General features: G+C 47.7%; 1 protein-coding gene across 5 annotated transcripts in view; it reads left to right on the forward strand.

The window, feature by feature from the left end:
- The window catches only part of PKIG (cAMP-dependent protein kinase inhibitor gamma), a 76,373-nt gene that overhangs the window by 56,317 nt on the left and 7,883 nt on the right, over positions 1-12,173 (forward strand). Inside the window, exon 1 of one of the 5 annotated variants that reach the window (XM_008515601.2) lies at positions 4,124-5,393. The exons of the other annotated variants lie outside the window; for them this stretch is intronic. The gene's annotated coding sequence lies outside the window, so the exon portion shown is untranslated. Of the gene's footprint in view, positions 1-4,123; positions 5,394-12,173 lie in introns of those variants that run through there. 5 annotated transcript variants of the gene reach the window in all.

Raw genomic sequence — 12,173 nt, forward strand, 5'->3', positions numbered from 1 at the left:
TCACTGAACGCGCCAGGTATACTGAACACACTATGCGAGTTTTCGGGTTCCTGAATCCCTAGCTCAGGAAGGCTGCTCCAGGCAGCTACGCTGACAACAGTGAGAATACTGGTGGTGGCTAAGATTCAATCTGGTGTACCATTGCCAAGAACAGCGTTAAATATTTTATATATGTTATCTTCTTTCATCTTCACAACCCTCCACTGAGGTTGGTATTCTTATTTTACCTATGGAGAAACTGAGGCATAGAGAGATCTAGTAACTCATCAGAGATCACATAGCCAATAAGTCAGTAAGTGACACATGACCCAAGCACATGAGCTTAACCATGAAGCTTTATGATGAAAGTAAAGGGCATTTTTAGAAAAAAGTAAAGCAAGCAGAAAAAATATGGGACTATTTAGTGTAGGGCAAACTGCCCTGTATATTGTAATACAGAGAACATTGCTGTATTATAGCAGACCCGAAAAACTGCTCACGGCAGTCATCTTAAATTATTAAGAAAAAGTTAGTGGATAATGCATTAATGCATTAGTGCAATATGTGAGAAGAATTTCTATCCATTATAATTCAGATAAGGGTTTTTTTTTAACAGCTTTATTGGGATATAATTCACATACCATGCAATTCTCCCATTTAAAGTGTACAACTTAATGGCCTTTGGTCTATTCACAGAGTTGTGCATCTGTCACCATAGTCAATTTTAGAACATTTTCCTTACACCAGAAAGAAACCCCACACCCTTTACTCATCACCCACCCAAGCCCCCAGCCCTCCCGAGTCCTAGGCAACCACTGATCTGCCTTCTGTCTCCAGATAAGGTTTTGATGTTAAAAGAGTAACAGTGTGGGAATCTTAGTGATCTGGAGTGAGTCATTCCCTGGGGAATAATTAGGCAAATGAAATTTGGCTCTAATGTATTTTATAAATGGCTTTATTAGCTAAGAAGCTACGAGCATGTCTTTTATATTCCTGAATTTGGGGTTGACATAGGCAAAAGACAAGTTTTTTTGTGAGTAACTTCCACTTGTCAGCATCGCCTGTCAAATAGGCTCTTCTCAGCAAGTGACTGTAAAATGATGATGGTTTCACGGGGCTGTGTTTCTCCACTGGTGTCAGAACCAGGACTAGTTCAACACAGGATCTTTCTTCTGTCATCTGAATTCCTGGCTTGGTTTCTCTCTCTGCCCTACTGTGGTTGTTGATATGAAGGGCGCTCATGTAGATGCCTGTCACTCTTGGAAATTTAAGAGACAGCAGCATGGGATCCTGTCCGGCACTGGGAGAACTTACAACTGCATGTTGTCTCGAACATTTCATGTTAGCAGATCCACTGTGTATCTCTCCTGATTCATTCATTCATTCTTTTTCGCCTTTTCTTTCTTTTCTTCTTCTTCTTTTTTTTTTTTTTTTGGTAAGGAAGATTGGCCCTGAGCTAACATCTATATGGCCAATCTTTGTTTTTTGCTTGAGGAAGATTGCCGTTGAGCTAACATCTGTGCCAATATTCCTCTATTTTGTATGTGGAACGCCACCACAGCATGGCTTGATAAGCAGTGCATAGGTCCACGCTCGGGATCCACAAACCTGGGCTGCTGAAGCGGAGCACACGAACTTAACCACTACACCACTGGGCTGACCCCATTCATTCGTTGTTTTAGAAAACGTTTAGGAGGCCTATGTATGCAGCACGCGCTGTGGTAGGTGCTCAGTAAATCACTCTGAAAGTGTCTTGTCCCCATCATTACAGTGCCTGGCCTTATTTGACCAGATGGAGTTAGTCACTTGTGCTGAAAGAAGCCACAGGGGCATGGGGTTCGGTAACAGAACAGTTCTCTGATGGGGAGGAGACAGGCACAGCATCATCCTCCTCAAGACAAAGCCATCACCAGAACGCACTGTCCTAAAGACTGCACACTGAATCAGGATGAAGAAACACAGATTCAAGTCCTGATTCAGCTACTGACTGGTTGGAGGACCTGGGGCGACTCATGCTCTTCTCTGAGCCGTGGGCTCTCTGTTGTGAGGGTGAAATAATGCAGTGCCTCTCAAAATACGTTCAGTACCATTTCTGGAAAGAGTACGTACTTAGTAAATGTTGAATGAATGCCTGAAGGAATGAAGGGATAGTCTGTATCTGAGTGTTAGAGCAGAACTCTAGCAGGTCAGATGACGAGGAGGAGACAAAGGACAACCTCCCTTTCTTCTTCCAGTCAGTCCCCTCCTGCCACTTCAGCCCCTTTCCGCTCACCTTTTCCTGGGGCTCCCACATCCTCTGCTTCCTTGAGCCAAAGAGGCGCTGCCTTTGGGGCCTTGGGCCTAGGAGGCAGCCAGGCCTGGGTGTGAATGCAGGCTCCAGTAGGTCCTGGCTCTGTGTAAAGGGCATCTAATTGCACAGGGCTACTGTGCAGCATAGATGAGAGACATATGGAAAGCATTTGTTTCCATGTGTGATACATAGTATATGTACCTCGTAAACGGTAGCTGTTTTTATTTTATTATTACCATTGTTGTTTATTTGGTCAGGAGCCAGGGCTTAGCTGGTTATTTTAAGCACTGCTTTGAGAGTGTTGATGTTCTTAAATTCTTCTTTTGTTTGTTCATTAATTCATTCATAGCAATATATTCATTGAGCATCTTCCATGTGTCAGGAGCTGTGCTGGGTGCTGGGGATACAGTGACAAACAAGAAAGTCAGGGTACCTGTCCTTTTGGAACCAGTTGTGAAGGCAAACATTGAACCTGTGTCAGCAGCTGCATTGTGGCAGATCAGGGAGCTCTTGTGTTTTCTGCTGGCTCAGGGAAGAGGATGCGCAGGCTGAGGAATCTCTGTCCTGGGCCACTAGGAATTACACAGAACACTTAGGCTGAGGGCTGGCCACCCCATGAAGCCTCAGTGCCTGGAGGCCAGGGGTGGAAGTGGTCTGGGAATCTTGTGCAAACTGTTAATATGGGCCAAAGGCACAGGTGAATCTACACTCTCTGCTCGGGTAGGGTGGTCCCTGGCCTGCAAACATGTCGCTCTTGCAGGTTTCCAGGGAGGCTGTTGATAAATTGGTCTTTCCCTGTGTTGCGTTTGTGGATTCTGAACTCTACTTCTATCTCGGGCAGGAAGAATGGAAGACAGCTTTGTTTCTCCTTCAGCTTAAGACAGGAGGGCCGCGAGCCCTGTTGGCAGTGCCTTTGGGCATCTGGTGTCTGTGCCTGTGAGTGACGTGTGAAGAGATGCCCTCGCTGCCCCCGAGGCTTCACTCACCCCACACTCAGGGAGAAGACTCTGAAAACCGGCACGCAAGGAAAGCATTAAAGCATCCAGTTAGAAATGCCAGTGAAAGGGTAAAATCGAAATCAGAGCAGAGTTCAGAGTCAGCCTTGTCTTCCAACACCCTGGAAGGTCCCGGCCTCATTCACTCTTCTCTCTCCCCAGCTCACTGCCCCGCAGCCCAGTGGCCTCCTTAGAATCTTTCTGGACGCCAGGCAGGCCCGCCTCCTGCATGCTGTTCCCTCTGCCTGGCACGCTTTCCCCACGTGCTTGCCTGCCTCCTTCCCTCCCTTCCTTCAGGTCTCTGGACCGCGTCACCTCTATCACAGGGGCTCCTTGTCCTCTCTGGAAAACCGCACTCCCCTCTCACTTCCTGTCCCCATAGCGCTTTGCCGCCTGATTCTCTGTTTATTTGTTAGTGTGAGTTGCTCCACTAGAACGTGAGCTTCATGGGAGCAGAGTCTGTTTTGTTCTTTGCTGAATCCCCAGTGCCCGGTGGGCGATAACTATAAAGATAAAGGAGAGGAGGGAGTAGCTTCCTTCAAATTAGTGACTGTGTGTAAATGGCTGGCCCCTGCGCCCCACTCTGCCGTATACACATGCTCTTAACTACCAAGCTTTTAAAAGATTCTTATTTTAAAGATTTATATTCAGAAGTGGTCCTTAAGTTGTTTTCTCTCTCACAGCGTGTGTGGGCTCTGCCAGGCTCCCCTTGGTGACGGAGGCTGACGAGGGCAGTGACCATCAGCTGGAAACCACACCCGCATCTCCCCAGCTGGCGTTATTAGAATCCCTGAGGAAGGCGAGGGGTGTAGTTTGAAACTGTCGCCCCGTGATTCTGCTAATTCTGATGTGTCCCACCACCAGCACTGGCTGAGAATTATGGTTTATGAGTCAGTCTCCCTAACTAGACCGTGAACTTCCCTCAGGGGCACAGTGGTGTCTTACTGGTTTCATATCCATGGCGTCTAGTCCCAAGCCTGGTACACATGGAGTGATCGCTAAAATGTCGTTGAATGAGTGAGTGAATGAATGAATTAATATTTTAAAGATGACACCTTGCTTCTTTTCATCCTCCACAGTGGATTTTTGGCTTGCTTTTTACAGAATTCTAGAGGAACTGGAGAGGTTCTCCAGGGCTGAAGGTAACTGTAGAGCTCACTGGTTACCCGTTACTGTGCAGCACGTCACCCCCAGTACTTAGTGGTTTAAAACAACAGCAATTTGTTGTCTTTCCTGGTTTCTGTGGGCAGGAATTTTGGAACAGCTTGGCTGGACGGTTCTGGCTTGGGTCTCTCCTGCAGTTGCAGTTAGATAGTGGCTGGTGCCTGAGTAGCTCTGGGCCAGCGCAGCTGGGGATTGCCAGCTGCCTCTCTCTCTGTGCTGTCTCGGGACTCTCCATGTGGTCACTTCATGGGGCTGGAGCTACCTCGCAGCATGGCAGCCTCAGATTTCCTTCATGCAGCTCAAAGTTCCAAGACAAGTGTCCCAAGAGAGAACCAGGTGAAAGACATGTCACCTTTTCTAACCTCATCTTTGGAAGTCACGCAGCATCACTTCTGGTGCATTCTCCTGGTTAGAAGCAAGTCACTAAGGCCAGTGCATTCTAGGGTATGCAAATTAGATTCCACTTCTTGATAGGAGGACTGCCAAAGAATTTGCAGGCGTAGTTCAGAACCACCACAGAGATGCACAATTTACCCCTTCATTCCACACTTGAGATCCCCGAGGTTTGCAGGGGAAGAACTTGCCCAGAGGTGCCCAGCCTGGCATCGGCAGAGCTGGAGCTCAGTCCAGCCCCTGGACCTTTGGCCTGCCTGCTTGGAAGTGATCTCACTTTCCCTTCCTGCCCGCCCTCCACAGTGTGACAGGGACTGCCAGTCTCTGGGAACCTTGCTGCGTCCTCACCAGGTTCAGATAATGTGTAAACAGCAGGAGGCCTGGGGAGACCCAGCATGCCTGGTCCCCAAGTAGTAATCCAGCTGGATAGTTCTGGTTCTTTCCAAAGACCTCCACAGAAGCGCACACTTACGTGGATTGAAGAGTCGGGATCACGGCCCCGTGCCCAGCCCCAGGCCTGCACGAAGTACCGACAGTGCCCTGCCACTGGGTGAGATACGGCTACTGAGAGGGTGAGAGTTTTAAAATTTGTACCCAAAAATAATTATTTTTACTGTTTCTGTGAAGTTAGATAACAAAAAATAGAATTTGGGGGCAGAATTCAGAGAATCAACCCGATGTCACTAGAAACGTTCTGAATATTTTTACATCCAGCTGAAAATTCTAAATAGAGTTTTGTTTAGGCACGGGTAAGATACATGTGCCTATATGTTTTCGCAGCATCATAGAATGTTTTCTTGAGACTTCATTGCTTTCTTGCCCTTTCTTCAGAAATGCCTTACTTTGAGCTTGGGGATAGAGGAGAAAAAGGGGAGAAAACCCTTACTATGTGCCAGGCGTGATGTTATTCATTTCCGTGCTTTCCAGCCTAACAGTACAGGCTCAGCCCCGCCCTTCACCTGGTGGGTACGTGACCTTGGGCAAGCCACTTAACCTCTCAGCACCGCAGTTTCTTTTTCTATAGAACAGGAATAATAATGCTTTCTACTTCATAGACCTGCTGTGAAATTAAATGAGATAATGCCTGTAAGAGGCTTAGCACAGGCTGGCATGCGGTAAGGACTCCATAAAAGCTGGCTCTCATTATTCCCCACACTACCTTTCGAGGCAGTTGTTAGACCCACATTTTACAGGAGAGTAATCTGTGGTCAGGTGAGTTGCCAAGCTGTAGGGGCAGAAGCTGAGTGACCCCAAAGGCCCTGCTGTGTCCACTGCACCATGCAAGACTCCAGGTGGCTCTGCCAGGCCTTCCCAACATGCAGTAGTGGTGGACAGAGGGACTCAGGGGCTTCCTGCCCCACAGGGCCCCTGTGTCAGTGTCCTAAAGCAGGAAAATTTGAAAACACAGGGCCAGGAATCCACTTATGAGGCTCTATAAAGAGCAGAGTGACCGAGAATGTTCTAGACAGAGGGAACAGTCTTGTGAAGGCCCTGAGGTCAGGAAGAACTTAGCTGGTTTGGGGAATTAAAGAACACAATGGACCAAAAAGAGAGTAGAAATGAGACAAAAGGACGCAGAGGAAGGCAGGGCCAGATCAATGCAGGCCTTTGGGGGCTGGTGCAGAGAGTTTGGATTTTGCCAGCTGTGGAATAGAAAAGCATCAAAGGTTGAGTGAAGCAGGGGAGTCACATGACCCAATGCCTGATTTGTGAACATCACCCTGGCAGCTTGTGCAGAAAATAGACCTTGGGCTGAGGGCAAGGTGGAAGCAGGGATGCAGTGAAGAGGCTGCACCAGGGGTGCAGATGAGAGATGATGGAGACCACGTGGTGCGTGTGGACGGGAGAGATGGGAAGATTCAGGCTCTGTTTTGCAAGTAGAAATGACAGGACCTGTTGACAGATTGTACATGAGTACAGTCATGAGTGGTGAAAAAGGAGGAGGAATCCAGGATGGCTCCAGGTTTCCAGCTCAAGCAGTTGAGACAGATGGTGCCTTTGCTGAGCTCGGGAAGGCTGGAGGGGGCAGGCTTATGACTTGACATGTGAAGTTTGAAATGCTGGTGAGATGCCCAAGGGAGTTAAGTAGGCAGTTAGACTGGCAAGTCTAGAAGAGGCCTGGGGCTCTTTGGGAATCATCAACATATACTATTCTTTTTTCCTTTGAGGAAGGTTAGCCCTGAGCTAACATCTGCTGCCAGTCCTCCTCTTTTTGCTGAGGAAGACTGGCCCTGACCCAACATCCATGCCCATCTTCCTCTACTTTATATGTGGGATGCCTGCCACAGCATGGCTTGCCAAGCGGTGCAGTGTCTGCACCCGGGATCCGAACCGGCGAACCCCGGGCTGCCGAAGCGGAACATGCGCACTTAACCGCTGCACCCCCGGGCTGACCCCAACATATACTATTAAGGGAAAGGGTAGGAACTCCCAGGGAGCAAATAGAGAGAAGAGGACCCAGGCCTGGTCCTGGTCCTGGGGGCCCTCTAACACCAAGGTCCCTAAGGGAGGAGGCGCCTCTGTGGAGGAGGGTTGAGAAGTGGCCCCGAGAGGTTGGAGGGAGGCCCAGAGGGTGTGGTGTTTGGAGGCCCCTGGAGGAGAGTGATGTGAGAAGAAGGGCCAGTCACCCAGAAGTCACTGAGGACCTTGCTTGACTCCAGCACCCTGCCCTTTCTTCCTCCCTGAGTGGCCCCCAAAGTCGGTCTCCACTCCTATACTCGGGGCTTTGTGGCTCTGGCCCTCTGGCCCTTTGGCTGCCAAGGCCAAGGCCCTGCCTGACTGCCTCCAAGTGAGGCCTTTCTCGGGGCTGCTCTCTGAAGGGCATCAGGCACCGCTCTGGCAGGAGGCGGGCTCCTCTCTGGTGACTCGGCTCTGGGTGTGCCCCTAGGGCACTAGATAGAGCTTGGTGCTGGTCCCCAGCAGGCTGCACGTGGCTAGACCAGCCGCCCTGCCCTTTCCCAGGTTCTTGGAATGTACTCAGTCTGGGGCCCTGAGTTTCCTGCCGGCCTCCGTGCCTCTCTGGTTCTGGCTGCCCATCACAGAGAAGAGCTGCTTCCCTTTGAATTTGGGGAATGCCAGCTCACTAGGCCCTGGTATTTCCATCAGGTGTCCACAGCCCTTTCGTCCTTCAGAGAGGCCTTAGAGAGCATTTCCCCCATCCCCAGGAGGCCTCTCCCATGGGACCAAATCCCACTCTGTGCTCTGTGTCCTCTGTGAAATGGTCTGCTTTCTTTTTGTATGGTCTCTGCAAATATTTAATTAAAAAAAAAAAAAAAAAAAGAAAACAGGAAATGACCTTTCTGGTATATTTGGAAAACAGTTTGGAGCAGTAATGGAATCTGCCTGAGCAATGAGGACTAATAGCTGCAGACTTGGAACAGACCGTGTAGCTCTTGGCAGAGCCTGGGGCCTCTTCAGTTTTCAAAACTAGGGGAGAATTAAAGACCAAGGGAGAAGGTGGCTTCCTGTGGGGAAGCCTGACAGTGCCCAGAGCAAGCACCTGCGGGAACCGCAGCCTCTGAGCCCGGGCACCAGGGTCTGGGAAGCTGAGTACAGGGGCTCCTCCCTTCCATCCAGGGCGTTCAGGGTCCAATGCCTCATAAGCGTCCAGACCCCAGGAAGGCACTAAGACCTGAGGGTGAGGAGTGAAAGAGCATCTTTACTCTTCAGCGCCCCAGAGGGCTCGGGCTGAGACAGGAGCTACTGCTGCATCTCTCCAGACCCAGATTGACTGTTGACCCAGCCCACGGTCACCTCCTCAAGGAGGCCTTTCCCAACCATGCAACCTTTAACTGAACTATTCACATACAGAGAACTCTGTTCTTCCATAGCCCTTATCACAGTCGGTGATGCTAGATTCATTTACTGTTCGATGCCTTTTTCTCTTATCAAATTGTAAATGTCTTTTAGTCTCCAATGTATACCCCATACTGGCACGGTGCCAGTGTACGGAAGGTCCTCACTAAACAATGAATGAATGCAATGTCAGGACTGGAAGAGACTCAGATCGTATTTCAACCTTCATTATTCAGATGAGGGGAAAGGAAGCTGGGAGAAAGGGACTCATCAGGGGTCTGATTGAGCTAGACCTTTGGCCACTGATATGATGTAGATAGAGCTGCACACTCAGTGCATGTGGCAGCCAGGGCAGCCGTTTTTGTGGAACTTATATTCCACTCAGCCCTGTAAAGCAGTAAAGAAGGAAGTATAAGTTTGGGCCTTCTAAGCACCATTAAACATAGAGTAAAAACAAAGGAGTTTAATGAAAATGTCAAAAGGACAGTTTTACTGATAAGTCACCCAACAAAAACGGAGCATACTCATGATTTATTAGTTGCATGCCTCTTATGTTCCATGTACCTTGTGAGACTCCACGCATGTCGTCTCACTGAATCTCACAACAGCCCCCTGAGCCGCAGGTTGTGGCTGTTATCCCCACGTTGCCGAGGAGGAAACTGAGTGCAGAGAGGTGAAGGGAGTTGTCCAGGATCTCCACACCAGTAAACAGACACTGGGCTGGAGGCCTGTGCTGCGTGCCTTCTCCCACACCACGCACGCCCCTTAGAGATTTGTCCTGTCCCTGCGGACTCCTGAGAGGGCAGCATGGTGTGGGAGAAGGAGCTCTAGATCAGGAGGTAGGACCCCTGAATTCAAGAACTTTGGGCAAGTCACTTCATTTTCTGAACCTCAGCTTCCCCAGCTGTTATGAGAGGCTTGTCTAGATGAGCTCTGGGAGCCCTTTCAGTGTGATTATTCTACAAATGGTTTTGAGTTAAGTGGAAAAAATAAATTAAGGTGGATCTCTAACTCATACTTTATAGCAAATAAATTCCAGATTGATCAAAGATTTAAATGTGAAAAGTAAGGCCATAAAAGCACAAGAAATAAACAAGAGAGAATTCTTTACTAATCTCAGAGTAGGGAAGCCATTTCTAAGTATGATCCAGAACACAGAAACCATAAAATAAAATATGGATCAGTTTGACTACAGGAATATAAAAAAAGTGTGCCTGGGGAGAAATCCCAGAAATAAAGTCAAAGAACAAGTAACAAGTAAAAGATACTTGTAACTTCTTAAGGTAAAAGACTAATTTCCTTGGTATATAAAGCACTCTTACAAATCAATAAGAAAAAGAGCTACAATCCAATAGAAATGGGCAAATGGATTTGAACAAACAGTGCATAGAAAAGGAAATACACATGGAAAGATGGTCAGCTTCACTTGCAGGAGCGGTACCAACAATCAGATACTGTTGTCACCTTTCAGATTGGGGAAAAATGTTGATGAGAAGGTAGTGAAACAAAGTACTCCTCATATATACCTAATGGGAATTAAATAACCTCTGTGGAGGAAAATTTGTCAATATCTAGTACAGAAAAAAAATTCACAGATCCTTTAATGCAGCACTTCTGCTTTTGTGAAGCAACCCCGAAGCCCATCAAGAGGGAGATAATTAAATCAGTTTACAATAGTGAGACAACAGAGTCTGTGCAGCAGCCAATAAATTTTTCTTTTTAAAGATTCAGTTCTTTAAAGACTTTGAGTTTCTTTCTAGTGTTTTGATAGAATCAGTGCAGCAGTGGCCTCAGGGTAATCTGGAATTGTTTCCAGGATGTATTTTTATTTATTTATTTTATTTATTTTTTTTTGAGGAAGATTAGCCCTGAGCTAACATCTGCTGCCAATCCTCCTCTTTTTGCTGAGGAAGAATGGCCCTGAGCTAACATCCATGCCCCTCTTCCTCTACTTTATATGTGGGACGCCTCCCACAGCATGGCTTACCAAGCAGTGCCATGTCCGCACCCGGGATCCAAACCGGCCACCGAAGCAGAACCTGCGCCCTTAACTGCTGCGCCACTGGACCGGCCCCCTCTGGATGTATTTTTAAATGAAAAAAGCAAGATGGAAAACAACTCTTTGTTTTAAATAAAAGAAAAAGGAAAGGGAGGGAGGGAATATGTATAGTCATGTGCTGCATAACGACTGTGATATTTGGATGGTGACAAATTGCCTGATGACGCATTTCTCAGCGTTATCGCTGTCATTAAGCGACGCATGACTGTGTAGCATCAACTATCCCTGGAAGGACACAAGACAGTCCCTGCTTTGGGCAGGGGAGGGGATCTGTGAGAAAGAGGCCACCAAGCTTACTCTTTTTCCTTCTGTACCTTTTGAGTTTTATACCACATATTCAAAATGAATTAATTTTCGGGGGCCGGCCTGGTGGTGTAGTGGTTAAGTTCCCATGCTCTGCTTCAACAGACTGGGGTTCACAGGTTCGGATTCTGGGCGTGGACTTATATACCGCTCATCAAGCCATGCTGTGGCAGCGTCCCACATACAAAGTAGAGGAAGGTTGGCGTGGATGTTAGCTCAGGGCCAGTCTTCCTCACACAGACACACAAAAAGATAGCCGCATCCTAATCCCCAGAAAAAAAAAAAAGAATATTCGTGAACATTTTCCCATGTCTTTAAAAAATATTCACAAACATTTTAATTCCTGAATGATATTTCATTTGAATATAAATTAGTTAAATATGTATATATTTCTCTGTTGTCCGTTTAGGAGCTCATTTTTGTGTCTTTAGTTTTTAACTATTATAAGTAATACTGTGATGAACATCCTTGTACATTTATCTTCGTGCACAACTTGGATTATTGTTTTAGAATAAATTATTATAAGCTGAGTTAGTGGCTCAAAGATATGAAAAAGTTGAGGTTTTTTGGTGCATCTTGTCAAGTCACTCGCCAGAGAGATCCTGGCGGTGTACACCCTCATTAACAGAGTCTGAGAACGACCATTTGCTGACAGTTTCCAACTCTGAGGATTCTTTCTTTCTTGTCCCCCTTTGCTGTTGACTTTAAAGAGCAGAGAGTGAAGAAAGGATGCAAATGTTGAAGAAAAGTGAAATTTTGTGCTTGCACCATGGGTCAGAGCGCTTCCCAGACACAAACCCTAGACTCTTTGGAATCGCTATTCCCTCAGGGGATGGAGATGGGGCAGCCAGAGCACGTTGGCTCGGTTGGTGATTTCCAGGATTGGGCTTTGAGCTTGGCACGCTGCCCTCCCCAAGCCGCTGCCCTCCCCAAGCCGGTAGGGTCAGCTTCCTGCACTGGGCAGCTTGTGAGGTCAGACAGGCAAAGGCGGGAGCTGAAGCCCTAGGGTGTCTGTTCCAGCAGGAAGCTGGCCTTTTAAGGTGGAGCCTGTAATTCCATCCCATGGTGTCACATCCTAGGGCCACCAGACAGGAGCATCAGCAGGGCAGTCGACAGTATACGGAGGCCTGTCTCAACAGTCCTGAGAAGGAGGAGGTGCTTTTATCATCCCCACAGATAGGGAGAGAGGGAGGAA

The sequence above is a fragment of the Equus przewalskii genome, chromosome 21, assembly GCF_037783145.1.
Source record: "Equus przewalskii isolate Varuska chromosome 21, EquPr2, whole genome shotgun sequence".
Lineage (NCBI taxonomy): Eukaryota > Metazoa > Chordata > Mammalia > Perissodactyla > Equidae > Equus > Equus przewalskii.